The sequence below is a fragment of the Canis lupus genome, chromosome 31 (genome assembly GCF_011100685.1).
Source record: "Canis lupus familiaris isolate Mischka breed German Shepherd chromosome 31, alternate assembly UU_Cfam_GSD_1.0, whole genome shotgun sequence".
Lineage (NCBI taxonomy): Eukaryota > Metazoa > Chordata > Mammalia > Carnivora > Canidae > Canis > Canis lupus.
In genome coordinates this window covers 996,259-1,017,123 of record NC_049252.1, presented here as the reverse complement: position 1 = coordinate 1,017,123, position 20,865 = coordinate 996,259, and the positions used below count along the sequence as shown (strand labels likewise).

General features: G+C 36.4%; 1 long non-coding RNA gene across 1 annotated transcript in view; it reads right to left on the bottom strand.

Moving 5' to 3' along the window:
* Window positions 1-202: 202 nt before the first annotated feature.
* Window positions 203-20,865, bottom strand: part of LOC102152058 — a 91,130-nt gene continuing 70,467 nt past the window's right edge. The window contains exon 3 of the long non-coding RNA XR_005381945.1: window positions 203-362. This is a non-coding gene — a long non-coding RNA (uncharacterized LOC102152058). The remainder of the gene's footprint in view (window positions 363-20,865) is intronic.

Sequence of the window (20,865 nt, the reverse complement as noted above, 5' to 3'; positions counted from 1 at the left end):
TGTACTAGAAACTGATGACATTTATGAACTGTATTCATAGTTAAATATTTTAAACTAGAAATAAAAAATTGAGAAAAGCAGAGGAGACAGGATACAAAGGGTGTGTGGAGGAGTTTGACATTGATGGGGGGCACTTTCATTATTTTAATAGGAATGCAGATGAGTTCAGACTTCTATTTTGTAGATTTGGAGATGAGAAATATATATTTTAAAATATTTTATTTATTTATTCATGGGATACACGGAGAGAGAGGCAGAGGGAGAAACAGGCTCCATGCAGGGAGCCGGACGTGGGACTGGATCCTGGGTCTTCAGGGTCACACCCCGGGTTGCAGGTAGTCGCTGCACCACCGCTGCTGCCCCTGGAGATCAGAATAAAATGAAATCCAAATCTGTCAGTTTGTATCTTTTAGGTATTTTATCAGGTGGGGTCTAGCAAAGAGAAATCACTTCATAGGTTTTCCAACAGAAAAAACACAATGCAGAGAATGATGCAGGTGATGAACCTGAGCAGAGCACCTGCATGTAGATTCTGAGATAGTGGGAATAGCAGAGGCATTGCAAGTCAGGACAAGCAAACTCTGGGCAACCACAGGCAAGTCTGAAAACCAAAGGGAAGGAACCTTCCTTTCAAGGAGAAAACGGGGGTGGAGGGGGGAGGAGTTGGCAGGGGCTGTTTGGAATGAAAGTTCACTGAGGAGAATGAGCATTCAGGGTGGTGTTGGCTTCTCACCAACTCAGTGTGGTGGGCCAAGCTCCTTCCTGTTGGGGAATGTGTGGTGTACTCCTTCCTGTTGGACGCTGTGAACTGCAGCGCCTGGTCCCAGTCCGGTGTGAGAGAACCCCCTTCAGGGCTTCCTGTTTTTATGTTAAGTAAGGTTTCCTTTAATCATTGTTCTAGCCCTAAATGGGAAGGTCATGGAGAAGAGGAGGTTCTACTGATTCCAGGCTGACGTGAGATCCCATGGAAGCTAGAAATAGAGCAAGGCTGTCCAGTGGGAGTAGGAAGAGATGCAGCTGCTGCCAGAGGCACCCCAAAACACGGAGACAGAGAAGAAGAATAGCTTTAGTTTCTCCCTTCTTGTTTCTCCACCCTTCCATCAGTGCTCCTCCCACTGACAAACCCATCAGGCAACCAGGTGAGAAAAGAGCCTGGGGAAATTAGGGTTCAGAAATCATTTCTTTTGCACGAGAGTGTAATTAGGTAAAAAAAATGCAGCTTAGAGCAAACAAGGCCCAGCCACCCACAAGTATAAAATTACCTCTTTGGTATAAGTTGAGAAAAAGGACAAATGAATAGAGAGGTGACGTTTAAGGAATAAAGAAAAGATATATCATTGTAAAACACGTTGTGAGGCTAACAAACAAAATGACACTAAGTTTTAAATTAAATCATGTGAAATTGTCTATTTGTAGGTTAAAAATATCTAATATTACAAGGTTGTAGAGTTAAAACTAAGCAGTTTTCTCATATAATGTAAAGAAAATATAAAATTATTGCAAACATTAGGAAACAACGGATATAATTTACCATTACATATTATTTTTGTCATTAGTGTCTGGCAGACAGTCACGTAGCTATGCTATGACTTATGTAAGTCAGCAGACCTCAAAGAATGGCTAAATTTATCGTGCTAAGTTTATCAAGGTTTAATATGTGGTCTTCATCCTTGTAAGTGGAAAATAGAACTTTTATTAATATGGCTAGAAATAATTTGGTTATTAGGGAGACAAACCAATAATAATTATATTCACCTGATGCCAGTGTGGAATTAATACCCACTGATGTCTTTATTAATTTATAACAGGACTAAAGCTTTCTAGTCAGTGGGCTGTTCACATCCATTTTCTAGAGCACATTTCTCCTTTTTCTAAGATTCCTGACAATCTGCCTTACTGATCAGAAATTTGTTTAATCAGAATATGCCTAGAATTAAAGCAAAGGTAAATGGGTTTTATTATAGGTTACTTATCAAGGCCAGAATAAAACTTGATAAAATATCCTGTTTCTCCACATGGAATTCCTTTCTTGTGATGTAGCTCATTGTGTTCTCATAAGCTCAGGGCCACTGTGGCCAGGGCTTGATCTACATCATCACATTTTATCTTGCCAACCCTACTGTTTCTTTCTGGTTCCCTATCTTTTAACATAGCACTGACCGATCCAGGGTTAGATGAATGTTACAATTCTATGGTTTGATTCTTCTATGGTTATGAGTTAAAAATTTATGGTTCATTCCTCAAAAGTCAGCTATGTTCCTCTTACTTCTAGGTTCTTGGGTGGGAAATGAGGGTAAAAGCAGACAAGTCATTGTTAGCTCCACATTCCACAAACACTTATTTGCTGGAATCATTAAAGAGAGATTAAGAACAATGAGCATGTGTGTGGCGTGTGTGTGTGTGTGTGTGCACGTGTGTGAAAGAGATTTAGGGGCAATGATAGTTGAATCTGTCATAAAATGAGTTTTGGATCTCTAATATTAAATGTTCGGATGAAGTACTCTAATTTATTTAATCTGTGCTTTGCAATGAACAGAGGCCTTTGCATAGAACATTTTGATTCATTTTCAGAATTAAGGATTATGATTCAGTGAGACATTTGACAATACTGCACAGTGGAGCAGAATATAGTTAAAATTGCAAAACCACCTATGTCTCCTAGAAGTAAAACTACATGTAATTTGCCTCAGTAGAACTGCCAAATAAATTCATGTTCTGCTATTCTGAAATAGGAAAGAACTATTTTTAGTTCTGTCATCTCTCCAGATCATCACCTTACAATCCATTTAGTTCCTCAGCAAATCTAAGTAGCAATAAGACACAACGTAGCTTTTCAGTGAATGAACATCAAAAGATCTCCTTGATGAAGCTTTTTCTTTCTATGCTATTGAGCACAGCAATTTCATGGAAAGGGTCCATTGAAGTTGGAATTGAAAAAAAGATCCAATCATAATTTTGAAACTAGAAGAATGCTAAAAAAGAGCTTTTTGAGCATGGCTTATGGCTTTTCTGCTGTGGAAAACCTTATCATTTAGACCAAGAAAATAATGGTAAGATAATAAAGATACAGACTTGTAAGATGGCTAATTTTCAACTTTTAGTTGCTACAAATATGATTAGAATGAAAATAAGCATATGGAGTTACATAACAGCTTTTTACTTGAGTTCATTATTCAAAGTAAAGAATGAATGAGAAAATAATATTTTACTATGTCAATTCCATATATTTCTATGAGAATTATTGTTTTCAAATCAATTTGGCATCCTTTTCCCTAGGAAATGTCTGAGATAATAAATAGTAAATTGGCCCAAACATTTAAGAAAGGTTCTTTATAATTAAAAAAAAATTATGAAGAACAAACTTAGCTTATGCTAAATTATCACTATATTACATGAGACGTGTACAATGACTAAGAAACAAGGATCACCTTTGGGCTAAAATTTTATCTATATCTAGTATTTTATATTTTTAAAGCCAAAAATACTTTTCAGAAAATTTTTTCAAAATTTTATATTCTTTAAAGCCAAAAATATTTTCAGAAAATATGAAGTAATAGCACTGGCTAACACAGTATCATTTCCTTATGAACATATTTGAAGTCTGTTTCATAAACTTTAAACTCATACTTTCTATAAGAAGTATTATCTACTAACAACAACTAACAGGTTTCATATTTACTAAACTTCTTGCAAAAAATCATATAAAACTGAAAACACAACAACCGCAAGTTATCTAATACTCATACTGGTGGTATTACACTTGATTTATACTGGTTACACAAGAAGTTTGTTTAGTCTTTCAAAAATTAAAGCAAAAATAATAATGAGCCATGTGACTGACACTTAAGGTATATAAAGTTTGCCCATGAATCAGATTATTATTAATTAGCTAAAGTTGCAGTTTTTTACATTAATTGAATAGGATCTATTCTTGCATGTACTTATTCAAGAAATATTTACAGTGATTTCCCTGATGGCCAGTGATGCGGAGCATTTTCTCATGTGCTTGTTGGCCATGTCTATGTCTTCCTCTGTGAGATTTCTGTTCATGTCTTGTGAAAGTGAGACAGAACATGAGAGACTCCTAAGTCTGGGAAACGAACAAGGGGTGGTAGAAAGGGAGGTGGGTGGGGGGTGGGGGTGACTGGGTGATGGGCACTGAGGGGGGCACTTGATGGGATGAGCACTGGGTGTTATTCTATATGTTGGCAAATAGAACACCAATAAAAAATAAATTAAAAAAGAAATATTTACAGTGAATATGTGTGGGAGATTGTTAGACAGTAACACAAATTAATCATACTCAGATCCTGAGCTGACAGCCTAGTTAGAATACAACATGGCCATAAAGAGCCATAATAGGAGGCACACAGTGATGACAGGTGTCTGCCTCATTTCTAGCACTTTCACTGCAGCCATTTTTTTCTCAAAACCATTTTATGGTGAGTACATAAAATCTGGTCATATACAACACCACCAGCTGGAGGCTTTTTTTCTAGAATCCTCATTTGCTCTTTGCTCTAAGCTTTCCTTAATTCTGGCTGCAGATTTAAGTTCAATCTTCCATCGTGCCTCTAAGATTTGACACAGTACTTATCCTTCTTCTGGCTTACTGACTTCAGTTACTCACTTATTCTTGGCTTGCTTTTCACCTTTGAATTTGCTCTGTTAAGAGATGTTTCTATTGCTCACTCTGAATATTTAACGACGACTTAGAAGAGGGAAGGTAATGTCAGAAAAGGGGGTATAGGAAATTAAAGCAGAGAAAACTGGAAGGAAGAGAGATCAGAGGAAGCTTCTTAGACACGGGTGTGTGTACAATAATCCATATTATTCTTGTTTGGTTATGTACTATAAAGTCACCATGAGCAATGAATTTGCAAATATTAAACTATTGCTTCTAGGAGAATAAGGCGTTAGTTTACCTTGAGCATCTAATTATGGAATTTTTGTCAACCAATCAATACATAATCTTGTTGTATGTGTATTTCCTTTTTTAAAAGACACCTTATTTAATATGGTGCACCTGGGTGGCTCAGTCAGTTAAGCATCTGACTCGTGATTCTGGGTGAGGGTTCCAAGAGCAAGCCCTGCATCAGTTCCATGCTCAGCAAGAAGTCTGAGTTTCTGTCCCTCTTCCTCTGCCCCTCCCCTCCTAAAATAAAGAAATCTTTTTGTTAAAAAAGTAAAGATGCCTTATTTAATATATATCTTGATTCATCAACATTGAATTCATGGTCAACAGCATATAACTGATGTGCCTGAACAGAGCTTTATAAGCTAAGTCGTATCACAGCCTTCTTGCACTTAGACACACCAGACAGCACTTCAGCCCTACGCCTAGGGGACCATTGTAAACAGTAAAATCACCAACAAAAAGCACAAAAATTATGAAAAGCCCAGTACTAAGTGGACTATGATGAAAAGGACTTTGTTGAGAGCTGAAGAAGGCAGAGCACCATCTTTGTTTTCCCTCGGACAGAAACATCATCTTTGGGAAACAGTGGGAAAATTATCCTCATTCCACCTATGTCTGCAAATGACCATGAGAGTGCCAGGAGTATTGACCTGGGGGTTATAAATAAATTTCAGTGGGTAGGAAAATTTGCAAATATGAAATCTTTAAATAATGAGAAACTATCGTTTTAGTTCATGCCTATGAATTTTGGGTAGGCTTTTAACATGGATAGTTGAGAAGGAAGGGTATTTGGTAAGAGACAATGATCTCAACAAAATTATGATCATGGGCAACTTTATGGCTAGAATTCCTGGAGTATATTTCAGGCAGAAACTAGGAATAAGAATGGCAAATCAGGATAGGAATACAGACAAGAAGTGTTGAATTCTTGGGGAACTTGGATTTCACATCCAAGCGGAGTTTCAAACTTTTTATGTGGATGTAGAGCCCCCTCCTCATCCAAAGGATTCCTTTGAAATCCAGCATCACAATGTATGAACAAGGAGCAGATCTAGTTACAAAGCATGTGAGGGTCCTGTTTCAGTCAAAGGCCACCCAGGAAAAGTGAATACATTGCTGGTATTTGTAACAGAGTGAACATGGGACATGCATTTGATGCACAGGTGCTGAAAATCTGAGAATCAGAGAGGGGATGGAGAAACACCTGGAAGCTATCTGGAAACCATAATCATATTTAGGACAAAGAACTGGGGAGGGGGGAGAAAGTGGTGTTAGTTGGCACCAAGGCACCAGCAGTATAAAGAGAATGTGAAACCAGATGAATCTGTTCTGTGTGCCCGGAACTGAAAAAAAAAAAAAGAAAGAAAGAAAGAAAGAAAAAAAGAAAGAAAGAAAGAAAGAAAGAAAGAAAGAAAGAAAGAAAGAAAGAAAGAAAGAGAAAGAAAGAAGAAAGAAAGAAAGAAAGAAGAAAGAAAGAAAGAAAGAAAGAAAGAAAGAAAGAAAGAAAGAAAGAAAGAAAGAAAGAAAGGAGTCTTTACAGTAGACTGCCTTTGCCAGGAGTTCCTGCCAGTGCTTCCAATAGGCTAAACATTTCCAGAAGGCAGCTGACTTGAGTCTAGGAAATGCGTCCTATGACATGTGGAAGCATAGCAGGAAAAACATGAGGAATGGTTCCAGGGACAAATAGGCCCAGCACCAGTAGAGAACTGAGCCACACATGTCCCACCTCTCTTCAGTTTGAATACAGTTAATGTGGAAAATCTTTGCATTAAGCAATGCAGAATCATTGGCTTATTTTAGCACATGGCATAACATGATCTATATGCCTCATGCTATAATATTAAAGAGATCAAGAGGAAAAATATTTATATATGTAATGGAGATCCAAAATTAGAAAGTTAAGTCACTGTCCATTTAATGGAAAGTTCACTAAGTGTAAGTTGCTCTCAAAATCAAAAGGACAACTGAACACATTCAATTAAAAAATGTAGATCTTTAGATTCCAAATTCACTGCACTTCTACTGAAACATTAGAAGTTAGGGTTTCAAAATATCAAGTTGAGTGAAGTTGTGAATATCTTTTTAAGTAAGTGTACTTCTTAATTATATCATTTAACTATTCTTTCTCATGTCCCTTTGGCTGGCCAAAGGATTTTTAGCTTTAGCAACTTGTTACATGTCTTCAGGATAGTTCCTTGATCAAATACTGTTTTTATAATTAAACCTCTAATCTTGGGCAATTGATTTACTGGCCAAATGGAAAAATTAAAGCCATCAAACATTAATGCTTTACAATTTAATATGTTCACTTATTTTCATTTCCTGAGACAACCAATTAGAGTAGTCAGAATTTTAGGAATAATCATAGCTCCAATTGTCTCATCTACTGTCAAATCTCCTTTTCTTAGTTGGCAACTGTATAAGCATTGATTTAAAAACTTTAGAGGGGGGCAGCCCCAGTGGCACAGCGGTTTAGTACCACCTGCAGCCTGGGGTGTGATCCTGGAGACCTGGGATCGAGTCCCACGTTGCGCTCCCTGCATGGAGCCTGCTTCTCCCTCTGCCTGTGTCTCTGCCTCTCTCTCTCTCTGTGTCTCTATGAATAAATGAAGAAAATTTTTTTTAAAAATCTTTAAAAAATAAAAACTTTAGAGGGAATATGTCCAATGTACAGACCTTAAAAGACCAAAAGTTACAGTGATCACAGCTTGATGAGCCTCCTGGTGGTAGACTTGTACGAATTTTACTTATTCTAGGACAAAGCAGACTTACCATGGAACCAGCAACCATATGGAAAATCATTTGGTGGCCATATTGCTTATGCAAAGCTAGATTTTATTTCACATAGACATTTTGTTTCTGACCAAAATATACAAGATATGGAACTCTACCAAGGAGTAGGTCTAGGTGGCTGAAAGAAGATGAAAGGAATTTGAACTTCTGTTTTCTTCACATTCAAAAACAAAGAAAATCCAGGTCATTCATCTGTGGTTTGCTTACTTAAATTGACCTTGCATATGGCATCCATTCGTCCTCAGCATTAGAGACAGCCATGCATCAAATACAAACAAGTTTTTCCTCATAGTCAACTATTACCATGTTTTCTACATTCATCTCATGGAATGAAGGTGACTAAACAGTTTGATAAAGCAGTTTATTATTAATAAAACATGTACTATATGCACATATTAATTATGGGTTCTAAGTGTGACACATAATATAGTTGTCTTTTTAAAATTAATTGTCAGGTAAGTGCCTTTTCCTTTGTAGTAGAGCTTCAATAGACATTTGCTAATTTGACTTATTTAAATTCCATTACCAGATAAATTAAGTTTCAGTTTTAAATACTTTATTAAAAAAATAAAAGTACCATATACCTTGTGATTTAGAAAATTAAGAGAAAATAACTAATTTATGTATGCCACCACTCCTGTCAAAAGTTAGAATTAAGTGGTAGATTTGGCAGCTTTCAGGGACAGAGTGTTACAGACAGCCAATCTAAATAATTAATACTTCTCATATTTACTTAAAAATTGATAAACATTAATATTACCTTTGTTTGCTTCTATTTGGACATATCATATCAGAGGACTGTTAGAAATGCGTATTTTGGCATGTGGTACTAATCCATTGCTAGGGACACATGGAGTGCTGCATGGCCAAATTGGAGCTGACATTAGGAGTAGACTTATTTGAAGAGCTGTTGTTAACCTATGATAAGTACTATAAATTCTGGGATGAGTTATTTTTAAATGTATTGTATTTCTTTACATATTTATTAATTGACCCCCAAATTGAAATGTTTGTTTTTAAGATGTCTATGATGGGAGATAATGGCCCCAAAGATAGCCACACCTTAATCCTTGCAACCTGTGAATGATTTATGTTACATGGCCAAAGAGACTTTGCCAATATGATTAAGATTAAGAACCTCAAGATATGGAGACCATCCTGGATTACCTGGGTAGGTAGATCCAGTTTAATCACATGAGTGCTTAGAAGTAAATAACCTTTTGCAGCGGTGGTCAAGGGCTGTTAGCATGTGAAGGATTTGATATCTCATTGCTGCTTCTGAAAAGTAGGGGGTTATGTGTAAATACCATAGAAATGCCTCCCCTAGAACTGCTTACAGAAAGAGATGTAGCCCTGCTAACACTCTCTTTCAGTGAGACCTGTGTTAGAATTCTGTCTTGTGGAAATAAGATATTTATGCTATTTAGGATCACTAAATTTGTGGTACTTTGTAAATTTCAGCAATAATATCTGAATACAATTCATTACTAATTTACTTTCTCATACTTCCCTAGCCACAATATTTCATCAGAAGGAAAATTTCAAAAAATGAAGATTGTATTTTATCTCTTAAAAGATGAAGAAAAAGTGTGGAGGGGTGCTCAGTGAGATTAAAGGAGAAAACATTTTGGAACACAGGTCTCCTAGTGTCTGATCTATTGTGCCACTCTGTTTTTCCTTCATATTACCTTAAATATGTCCTTTTATCTTTATATACCTTGAAAACATGAGCTATTTTTTATATGAGATCATTATTTTCAAGGGAAACAAGAAGTTGTAGCTACAGATGGGCTCCTGGTGGCAGGAAGCTGAGGTTTTGCAATCTATTCAAGTAGGAAAAAAGGTGTTTCCCCTTCCATGATGGAAGGTAATCAATATGAATCAACCTGACGTCAGGTAGCAGGCTGATCCATCTGGGTAATGGTGCATTACGAGGAATTCAGTGTTAGCCTCTGCCATTAGCAGATTAGATATTCAGCAGTGGCTATAGCCAGACAAGCCCTGGTGAGTGGAAGTTCAGGTTACTGGGCTCATGCATAACCTCCATCACTACCATTATGGTCAGTTTCTTCATAAGACTATTGGTCAGTGACAGGAGTAGGTGAGAAAGGTGGCAGATTGATTTCCATCCTATCTACCTTATTAAAATCCTCCTCTGTTGAGGTCACCCTCTGGTGAACATTAGGGACACAAAATCTTCATATTCTGTACTATTTTGAGATATTTATCTACATGTCTCTTCCCTAAACCTACTTGTTGCTAATTTTCCAATCATGTTCCTTCTAAGTCCCTGACTATCCATCTAAATTATTAGCCACAGTTCATAGTCCAATGTAGAGTCATATGTCTGGTCATGTCTCCTTCCCAGCAAAATAAACCATCAGATAGTCTGCTCAAAGTTCTTCCCAGGGACTATCTCCTTGTCCTTCAGGGCCAATTCAAAGTGGGACTGTCATGCTGTAGCTGTCCACTATTGGAGGGTTTTGGCACACTGTATATAACCATCTGTAAACCAAGCCTGATTTGTTGCTTCCTCAGTCATTGCTTGTCAAGAATCCCTCATAAAGTAATAGGAGAGCATTGGAGAGGTAAGGTAATGTGGGTAGCTAAAGAAGGGGCTAATGGTATTTACATGAGCTATTTCCTCATGCAACTTGTTCCTTGAAGACCTGTTTGAGCATGTCTTGTATATACCACTTCATTTTGGTGAAGGATTGCTGCTGCATACAACCAAATTTATAGTTTGATGGGAAAGATAAACACCTAGCTCACGATGGGAAGCTTTGTGGCAATTTTGTTTCCTTTGGTTAGGAATTCACTAAGACCTATTTCCATAGCCAGCAATCATAGCTTCAGAGGTCAAAATGTGGCAATGGGACGGATTCCAGTCACTGTCAACAATTTTATTTCCTGCCCCTACTACTTCAGACTCCTCTGGTTTCGAAATCACAATTGTAAAAGGAGGAATACTTCCACCAAGGGAAAAAGACAATGATTCTATTAAGTTTGAGACTACCACCTAGCTAATTTGGTACTCTTCCCTTTGGGGAATGGTGCTTAATTCCCTTCTCCTTCAATGTGAACTGGTTTTAGCTGGCTTGCTTCTAATATGGAATACAAAAGAATTTATGTTATGTCATTTCCAAAAGTACACTATAAAAAGACTGAAGCTTCTGTCTTGGGAATTCTTGCATGTTCCCCCTCTCTTCAGTCACTTACCCTTGGGAAGCCACATACTACCTTACAAAGGCATTTATGGAAGCCTATCAAGACATTCATGTGGTAAGGAAATGAAAACTCTGACCAACAACTAGCAAGGAATTGAAGCCCTCCCAACCAAGACATCTGTGATCTTGGAAATGGATCCTTTTTCATCTGGGTCTTCAGATGAGTCCAAAGCCAGAGCTGACAGCTTAACAACCACCCCAGGAAAAGTTTCCAGCCAGAATGTCCCAGCTAAGCAGCCTACAGATCCCCGACAGACAGAAACTATGAGATAATATTCAATGTTTAAATCTACTAAATTTTGGTTACTTTATTATGTAGCAACAGATCACTAATACTAACCAATATTAAAAATCATCAGAGAATGAAGCGTATGGCATTTGATCTTCAACTGTATACAGCTCAGTGGAAGGTCGGATTGCATAGGAGGATCTTATGGGTATTTTCATGTGTCTGCTGGCCATCTGTATGTCTTCTTCAGTAAAATGTCTATTCAGAGTCTCTGCTCATTTTTTAATCATATTGTTTTGTTTTGCTTTTGCTATTTAGTTGTATGAGTTCTTTAAATACTTTGGATATTAACCCCTTGCAGATAGGATTTGCAAATATTTTCTTCCCTTCAGTAGGTTACTTTTTCATTTTGTTGGTGGTTTCCTTTGCTATAGAGGTTTTTTTAGTTTCACGTAGTTTCACTTTTTTAGTTTTGCTTTAGTTACCTTTGATCATGGTGTCAAATCCAAAAAAAAAAATCATCTCTAAGACCTATATCTAGGTGCTTACCACCTATTTTTTCTTCTGGGAGTTTTATGATTTCAGGTGTTACATTTAAGTCTTCAATCTATTTTGAGTTTTTTGCTTATGGTTTATGATCGTGATCCAGTTTCATTGTTTTGCATATGGCTGTCCAGTTTTCCCAGCACCATTCGTTGAAGAGACTGTCCTTTCCCCTGGAGTTGCATTTTGGCCCTCCTGATTCTGATCTTCCATACTTTAGCATGACTTGCTAAATTCAGACTTTCTGCTTCTTGGTCCCGCATATGTATTGGTAATGGACAGTTTCTTTAAAGGTAGCTCAATAAAAAAGAACTGGATCTCTTCAAGTAAAAGATTTCCTTTTGACATATCTCCTAAATGCTGGTCATTATTCTGTGTAATAATTTGTAGAAGATTCCTTCAAAATAGGCTCACTAGCTCTCTTCCTATCTCATAGCATTTAAAATTGATTGAATATTTACTGATTATTTATATAGAAAATCGTAGGCTTCAAATCAAATATTTTTCCAAATCAAGTTATTTAGAGGTCGGCAGATTATTAACACCTTCTATTTGAATGGTGCTTTATAATTTAAAACTCTTCCAAAGAATTATTTATTGTCTTGGATGTTACTAACAGTTAAATAGCTATGTTTTAGAAAATACAGTCAACATTAAAAAAAAATACATGTGTGTTCCTTCCTTTCTAGAAATTTCTAGTGTAAGTACTTTATTATTCTCCCCCTTTTAAAAATATTGTCTCATTTCCTATTTGAAAAATGTCAAAAAATATTTTATTGAGTTCCAGATATATGGTTAGTATGAAATTCTAAGAAATTTAATGGGAGATTCAAGTTTAATTCTTTAACATAAGACTCCTTTGTCTGAGATCCATGTTCTCACAAATGGTAACATGACCAGGAATGGCATTTTGAGCAGAAAAAATTTGATCTTAGCAATAATAATGCCCTTAAAAATGATGTAGAACTTAGCAGACAGCAGACACAATGAAAGTTATGGAAAGACTGTTCTGTGAAAAGCTTTAGCAACCAGTGGAAGATATTCCTTTATATTTTGTTTATAGCCTTTTCTTTTTCTTTCAGAAATTGTCTTTTGTTTTTATATAAAGACTCACAGTAGTACTGAGAGCCCTTGCACAGCTATTGTTTTTGTTTTCCTTCTGAAAATTGTTGTATATATTCAAGTAACCCAGGGAGGCAGGACAATTTTATCCTTTTCTTTCATCAAGTCTGACTTCACCATTACATGTTGTTTCCATCCTCAGTATTCTCTCAGGCAATTATTGAAAAATTCACTTTCAATTTCCTTTATTTTTTTTTATACTTTCATTTGCTGTCATGCATCTCTCACTTTTCAGAAGTGCTTTCACTTTAAGAGAACAAACAGCTAATAGTTGCCTGACTCCATGCTTTGCCATTTTGTTTTAGAGCATCCTCTTGGAATTTAAGTAGACTAATCTGTCTAAATAAAAAGGCATATCAGATTTCACTGTCTCCTGACCTACTCATAAACAATCAGATACTCTCTTATCTCACTTTGAAAAAGAAAAGGAAAGAAATAGATCTTTTCTGTGCTCTGATAACTCTAGGTTTATCTGAGACTGTAGCACTTGATGATCTGTGATAGTTATGGAGCATTAGCTACTCCATTTAAGAATAGCTCATGTTTACAAATTCACTTAGTGACTAAATTTCTCATTTTTTTATTGGCTTAAAGGTAGACTGTTTCTCTTAGCAATAAAAACACTTTTTAGGATGCTCTTTTCTTTCAAGGTGATACTTTTTATATTTGTGTAGAACTATTCTCCATATTTTTAATGAGAAAATAAAAAAGATTTTACATCAGTAAATATAAAGACAGAGAAGGTTAGAAGTAGAAATAACTGAATCCATTGCTTTTTTTCTATTTTAAAATACTCAGTGAAGTTGTTTTATTAAGTCATCTCATTGCTTTAAGTACATATTAAGCTATCCAAACAAATGCCAGTCCACTCTAAAAATCCAAACAAAATCTGCTACATCCAAGACCAGCTGCTTTTTTGTATGTATGTTTGATATATGCATGTGTATTTGTATTTTTGATTCAAACAGATTTCTGGATCTTCTTTGCTCATGCTTTCTTTAGATTGAATAGTCATCCAAGTCCTGTCTGATAATTATTTCTTCAACTTTCTGAGACCCACTTCTTCCTTTCCAAACCCAAATTTAGTCCTTACCTACGACGTTACAGCTGGTTGCCCCGAGTTCATTATTATTTCACAGCGATGCCAATTTAAATTCACTGAAAACTTATCTGATCAGAAATGGTCACTGGCTGCCATAAGCTACAGGATGAAGTTCATCTTGTCAAGGGGAACCTTGGTATCTTTTCCAACATGATGTCCAACTATTACACACCCACAAAATTCTACTACTTCTATCAGGCTTGTAACTTCATTGCATTTTAAGGTGTTTTTTCCATATCCAAGTCCTTGGCACTTAGCATTTACTCCTTTTCTCCAATTCTTTAAATTAAACAAAATTTTTAAATACAAAATTTTTATCAAAGCAACATACTTAAAAATATTGCCGAAGGGGCAGCCCCAGTGGCTTAGCGGTTTAGCACCGCTTTGGGCTCAGGGCGTGATCCTGGAGACCAGGGATTGAGTTCCATGTCAGGCTCCCTGCATGGAGCCTGCTTCTCCCTCTGTCTCTGTCTCTGTCTCTGTCTCTCTCATAAATAAATAAATAAATAAATAAATAAATAAACAAACAAACAAATAAATAAATAAATAAAATCTTTAAAAAAATATTGCTGAAGAACATAAAATGTGAAAACAGCAATCTCTTACATTTTTCTATTTCATCCAAAATATTGCTTACCAGCATAAACCTTCCTCAACTCATATGGCTACTTCTCATTTACAAACATTTTCCTAAATAATGTTTATATTGGTACATGTTGACAAAAGTATTTTAGGCACTACTTCTTGATTTCCCATCTTGTAAGTGATGACTTCACTCTCTTCTCTTCCTCAATATATTTTTTTTCTACTTTTGAGTCAAGGAATAAATTATGATCTGCCTCCTTTTTATGCACCCTTTTCCCCCCTGAGGTTAACAATTATTTCATTTTCTTGACTTTTTAATGTACCTACTATAAATTTTCAAGTCCTCAAACATTCTGCCACCTGCCTATCTAAAATATTTTCTGTATGCTGTCTTCCAATTCCATTTTCTTTTCTTGGAGTCACCATTCCTAGGCCTTTTTCTTCAGTTCCAATCTAGACTGGTTACTCTTTAGGCTTCTTCAACTGCTATCATCTGAATATTATCTTTGCCTCTATGACAGATTGTTTTCTTGCCAAATCCTAAATTTTATATCCTCATTTTATGGTTCACACTGTTCAACAGGTTCCCAATAGAGGGAACATTTAAAAATAAATCTTTTTGAGGCATCACATGTCTCAATTCTTTCATCTATCTTCATGGTATAGAATTCTATATTGAAAATAATTTCACTCCAATGATTAAAGCAGGAACCTCCATTTTGAGCAAAAGTTGTTGGCAGAATAGGAGGACTCTAGGGTCATCTTTTCCCATGAACACTAGCCTGAAGATGGACAAAACAAACTCCACAACTAAAGGGAGAGAAGAAAACACATGGAAGAACATAGGAGGTGTGGAGATGTGGTTCAGGGGAGAAACAGACATTGTGGTTGGTTTAGAGGGAGGGAGCCATGGTCCTGAAGAAGAGAGGGAGAAAGAGCAAGAGAGAGAGAGCATGAGAGAGGAGCACGCAGGAGAATGCACAAGGAGAACATTTCCCCAAAGCCGCTGGCTAGGAAAATGAGAAGTACTGATTTTTGGAGTTCTTACAACCAACAGGACTTAAAGCCTGGAGTTTTAAAGGTCAGTGGGCTTGACTGGGACAGAGACCTCAGGGCACTGCCCTGCTACTGTAGAGAAGGCAGGCAAACAGCCCAGGGACAGGTGGTTTGGAAAGTGCAACTTAAAGAATGCCTGGGACACACAGTGGGGAGAGTATGCACTCTTCTGGGAGTACTCCACTGAGGGCAGCGCTCACAGTGACCCTCTCTGGGAACGAGGGAGCTGGCTGGCACCATTCCCTCCCCAGTCCTTCTGCACAAACACAGAGCCACCTGTGGGAAGCAGCACAGCACCAACACAGGCTGCCTAACTTGTTCACACCAAGTCATACACCCCAAGGCTCTGGTGGGATCGTCCTTCTCAGTCTAGGTAGTCTCAGTCCCAGTGCCATGGGCCCTCCATCCCCAGAAGAGCAGCAGAAGCCCCCGCCCACCACATTTCCCAGCCAGAGAGTTGTGCAGGGCTTCAGCTCTCCTGGAAGTAGTGCCAGGTCTCATCTCACAGGCAGGCCAAGCCCACCTGGGTGAAACTCACCACCATCTGGCCAAGGACCAGACGCTGTGCCCTGCAGGCCCCGAGAAACTCTCAGAGGACTGACTCAAGGAAAGGAGCAGCCCAACGCAGCAGCCAAGGGCTCGCAGCACACACCCGACCTTGTGTAACCTCCTCTTCATGAAGATGTTACTCTCAGGAGCAGGACATGGGCAGGCTTTCCCAACAGGCAGAAGGCAGAGACTTAGACAAAAGCCAAGATGCAGGAATGTATTCCAAATGAAACAAGATAAGGGCACGGCCAAAGATCTGAATGAAACAAATAGAAGTAACGTGCTTGACAGAGACTTTAAAGCAACGACCATAATAATATTCACTGGGCTTGAGAAAAGAATGGAAACTTCTTGCCACAGAGATAAAAGAGTTAAAAAAAATCAGTCAGAGATGAGGAATGCAGTAATGGAGATGAGAAATAGGCCTGATGCAGTGAACAGCAGGCTGTAAGTAGAGGAATGAATCAGTGACATAGAAGACAAAATAATGAAGCCAAACAAAAGACAAGAAGAAGAATTATGGAACATGAGAATAAACTCGGGGAATTCAGTGACTCCATCAAATACCACTCACATTATAGGCGTCATAGAAAAAAAAAGAGAGAAAAGGTACAGAAAATGTTTATGAACAAATAATAGCTGAAAATGTCCCTAATCTGGAGAAGGAAACAGACATCCAGATCCAGGAGGCACAGAGAATTCCCATCAAAATAAAAAAAAGTAGGTCAATACCAAGACATACTAAAATAAATTTGCAAAATATAGTGATAAAGAAAAACATCTTAAAAACAGTAAGACAAAAGAAGTCCTTAACTTACAAGCGAAGATCCATAAGACTAGCTGGAGATTTCTCAACAGAAAACTGGCAAGCTAGAAGAGAGTGACATGATATATTCAAAATACTTAATAGGAAAAATCTGCAGCCAAGAATAGTCTATCCAGCAAGGGTATCATTCATAATAGAAGAAGAAAGAAAGATATTCCCAGATAAACAAAACTAAAGGAGTTTATGACCAACAGACCAGCTCTGCAAGAAATATTAAAGGGGACTCTGAGTGGGGAAAAAGTCCAAAAGTGACAAAGACTAGAAAGGAACAGAGAAAATCTCCAGAAACAATGACAAAACAAGTAATAAATGGTAATAAATACTTTTCTATCAATAATTACTCTGGATGTAAATGGACTAAATGCTCTAATCAAGAGACATAAGGTGTTTGAATGGGTAAAAACAACAAGATCCATCTATATGCTGCCTACAAGAGACTTATTTCATACCTAAAAACACCTGCAGTTTAAAAGTGAAAGGATAGAGAAACATTTATCAGCAAGTAGATGTCAAAAGAAAGCCAGAGTAGCAATACTCTCATCAGACTAATTAGACTTTAAAACAAACACTGTAACAAGAAATATATCATAAGAAAGATGACAATCTAACATCAAGATCTAACAGTTGTAAGCATTCATGCCCCCAACATGGGAGCACCCAAATATACAAAACAATTACTAACAAACCTAAAGGAACTCATTATTATAATACAATAATAGTAGGGGACTTTAACACCCCACTTACATCAATGTATAGATCACCTAAAGAGAAAATGAGCAAGGAAACGCTGGCTTTAAATGACACACTGGACCAGACAGACTTAACAAATATATTCAGAATATCCCATCCTAAAACAGCAGAATACACATCTTTTCAAGTGCAAATGGGACATTCTCCAGAGTTGATCACACATGAGGTCACAAATCAGAGCTTAACAAGTACAAAAAGAATGAGATCATATCATGCATATTTTCTGACCACAATGCTATTAAATTTGAGATCAACCACAAGAAAAAATTTGGAGACCATAAATACATTGAGGTTAAACAACATGCTACTAAAGAATGAATGAGGGACCCAGGAAATCAAAGAAGAAATTTAAAAATACATGGAAACAAAAATACAATGGTCCGAAACCATATGGCAAAAATGGTCCTAAGAGGGAAGTATGTAGCAATATTGGGCTACCTTAAGAACCAAGAAAAATTTGAAATAAACAACTTAACAATATACTTAAAGGAGCTAGAACAACAACAACAAAAATGAAGCCTAAAGCCAGCAAAAGGAAATAAAGAATAAAGTTAGAGCAGAAATAAATAATATAGAAACTAAAAACATAATAGAACAGATCAATGAAACCAGGAGCTGATTCTTTGAAAACAAAAACAAAAACAAAACCCCTAACCAGACTTATTAAAAAGAAAGGAAAAAGGACCCAAATAAATAAAATCACAAATGAGAGAGCAGGAATAGCAAACAACACCACAGAAATTATAAAAGAATACTGTGAAAAACAATATGCCAACAAATTGGACAACCTAAAAGAAATGGATAAATTCCTAGAAACATATAAACTACCAAAACTGAAAGAGGAAGAAATAGAAAATTTGAATAAACCAATAAACAACAAAAAAATTGAATTAGAAATTTTAAAAAATTTTAAACAACAAACAAAAGTCCAGGGCTGAGTGGCTTCATAGGTGAATCTTACAAAAATTTAAAGAAGAGTTAATACCTATTCTTCTCAAACTATTCCCAAAAACAGAAAAGGAAGGAAAACTTCCAAACTTATTCTATGAGGACAGCATTACCCTGATACCAAAACCAGACAACAACTCCATTAAAAGTGATAACTACAGGCCAATATCCCTGATGAATATGAATGCAAAAATCCTCAATAAAATAGTAGCAAACTGAATTCAACCACATGTTAAAGAATCATTCACCACTATTAAGTGGCATTTATTTCTGGGCTACAAGGGTGGTTGGATAATTGCAAATCAACCAATGTGAAACACCATATTAATGACAGAAAAGGTAAGAATCATATAATCCTCTCAAAAATGCAGAAAAAGCATTTGATAAAGTACAATATCCATTCATGTTAAAAACCCTCAACAAAGTAGAGTTAGAAGGAATATATCTCAATGTCATAAAGGCCATACGTGAGAAACTCTCAGTTAATATCATCCTTAATGGGGAAAAACTGAGAGCTTTTCCTCTATAGTCAGGAACATGACAGGAATGTCCACTCTCACCACTGCTACTTAACAAGTACTAGAAGTCCTAGCCTCAGCAATCAGACAAAAAAAAAAAAAAAAAAAAAAAAAGGAAAAAAGGAATAAAAAGAAAAAAGAAAGAAAGAAAAGGCATCCAAATGGCTAAGGAAGAAGGAAAACCTTCATTATTTGCAGATGACATGATATTATATATAGAAAACCCAAAAGACTCCTCCAAAATATTGCTAGAACTGATACATGGATTCAGTACAGTCACAGGATGCAAAATCAACATACAGAAACCTGTTGCATTTCTATCTACCAATAATGAAGCAGTAGAAAGAAAAATGAAGGAATTGATCCAATTTACAATTGCACCAAAAACCATAAGATACCTACGAATAAACCTAACCAAAGAGGTAAAGGACCTGTACTCTGAAAACTCTAAAACCTTGATGAAAAATTGAAGATTACACAAAGAAATGGAAAGACATTCCATGCCCATGGATTGGAATAACAGACATAGTTAAAATGCCGCTACTACCCAAAGCAATCTACATACTTAATGCAATCCTTATGAAAATACCACCAGCATTTTTCACAGAGTTAGAACAAACAATCCTAAAATTTATATGGAACCACCAATACCCCCAACAACCAAAGCAATATTGAAAAAGGAAAGCAGGCTGGAAGCATTATGATTTCAGACTTCAAGTTACATTACAGAGCTGTAGTGATCAACACAGTCTAGTACTTGCACAAAAATAGACACATAGATCCATGCAACAAAATAGAAAATCCATAAATGAACGCACAACAATATGGTCAATCAATGTTTGCTAAAGCAGGAAAGAATACCGAATGATAAAGACAGTCTATTAAATAAATGGTGTTGGGAAAACTGGAGAGCTATATGTAAAACAATGAAACTGGACCACTCTCTTATACCAGACACAAAAATAAATTCAAAATGGATGGAGAACCTAAATGTGAGACAGGAAACCATCAAAATCCTGGAGGAAAGGAGAGGCAGTAACTTCTTTGACATTAATTGTAGCAACTTATGATATATCTCTTGAGGCAAGGGAAATAAAAGCAAAAATGAACTATTGGAACTTCATCAAAATAAAAAGCTTCTGCATAGTGAAATGATCAACAAAACTAAAAGGCAGCCTACAGATGGGGGAAGATATTTGCAAATAACATATCTAATAGAAAGTTAGTATCCAAAATATATAAAGAACTTATCAGTACCCAAACACAAAAACAAATAATCCAGTTAAGAAATGGGCAAAAGATATGAATAGACATTTTCCAAAAAAGACATACAGATGTCTAACAACTACTTAAAAAAATATTCAGCACCACTGACCATCAGGGATAAATACACATCAAAACCACAATGAGATACCACCTCACACAAGTGAGAATGGGGAAAATTAACAATACATGAAACAACAAATGTTGGAGAGGATGTGGAGAAGTTTTTATTATATAAAAACCACGATCTGCAGAAGCACCCTAAAATCATCAGAATTGCTGAAGCACTATATGTGAATATTTACTCCAAATGGAATAAAGACTATCTCAGTTTATATAGTAATGAAGCAGTAAATTAAATAGTGGTGTAAATATAATCTGTAAATGATTTTGTATTGATTTTTTTTCTAATGAAAACAAACTTCAAGCATATGCA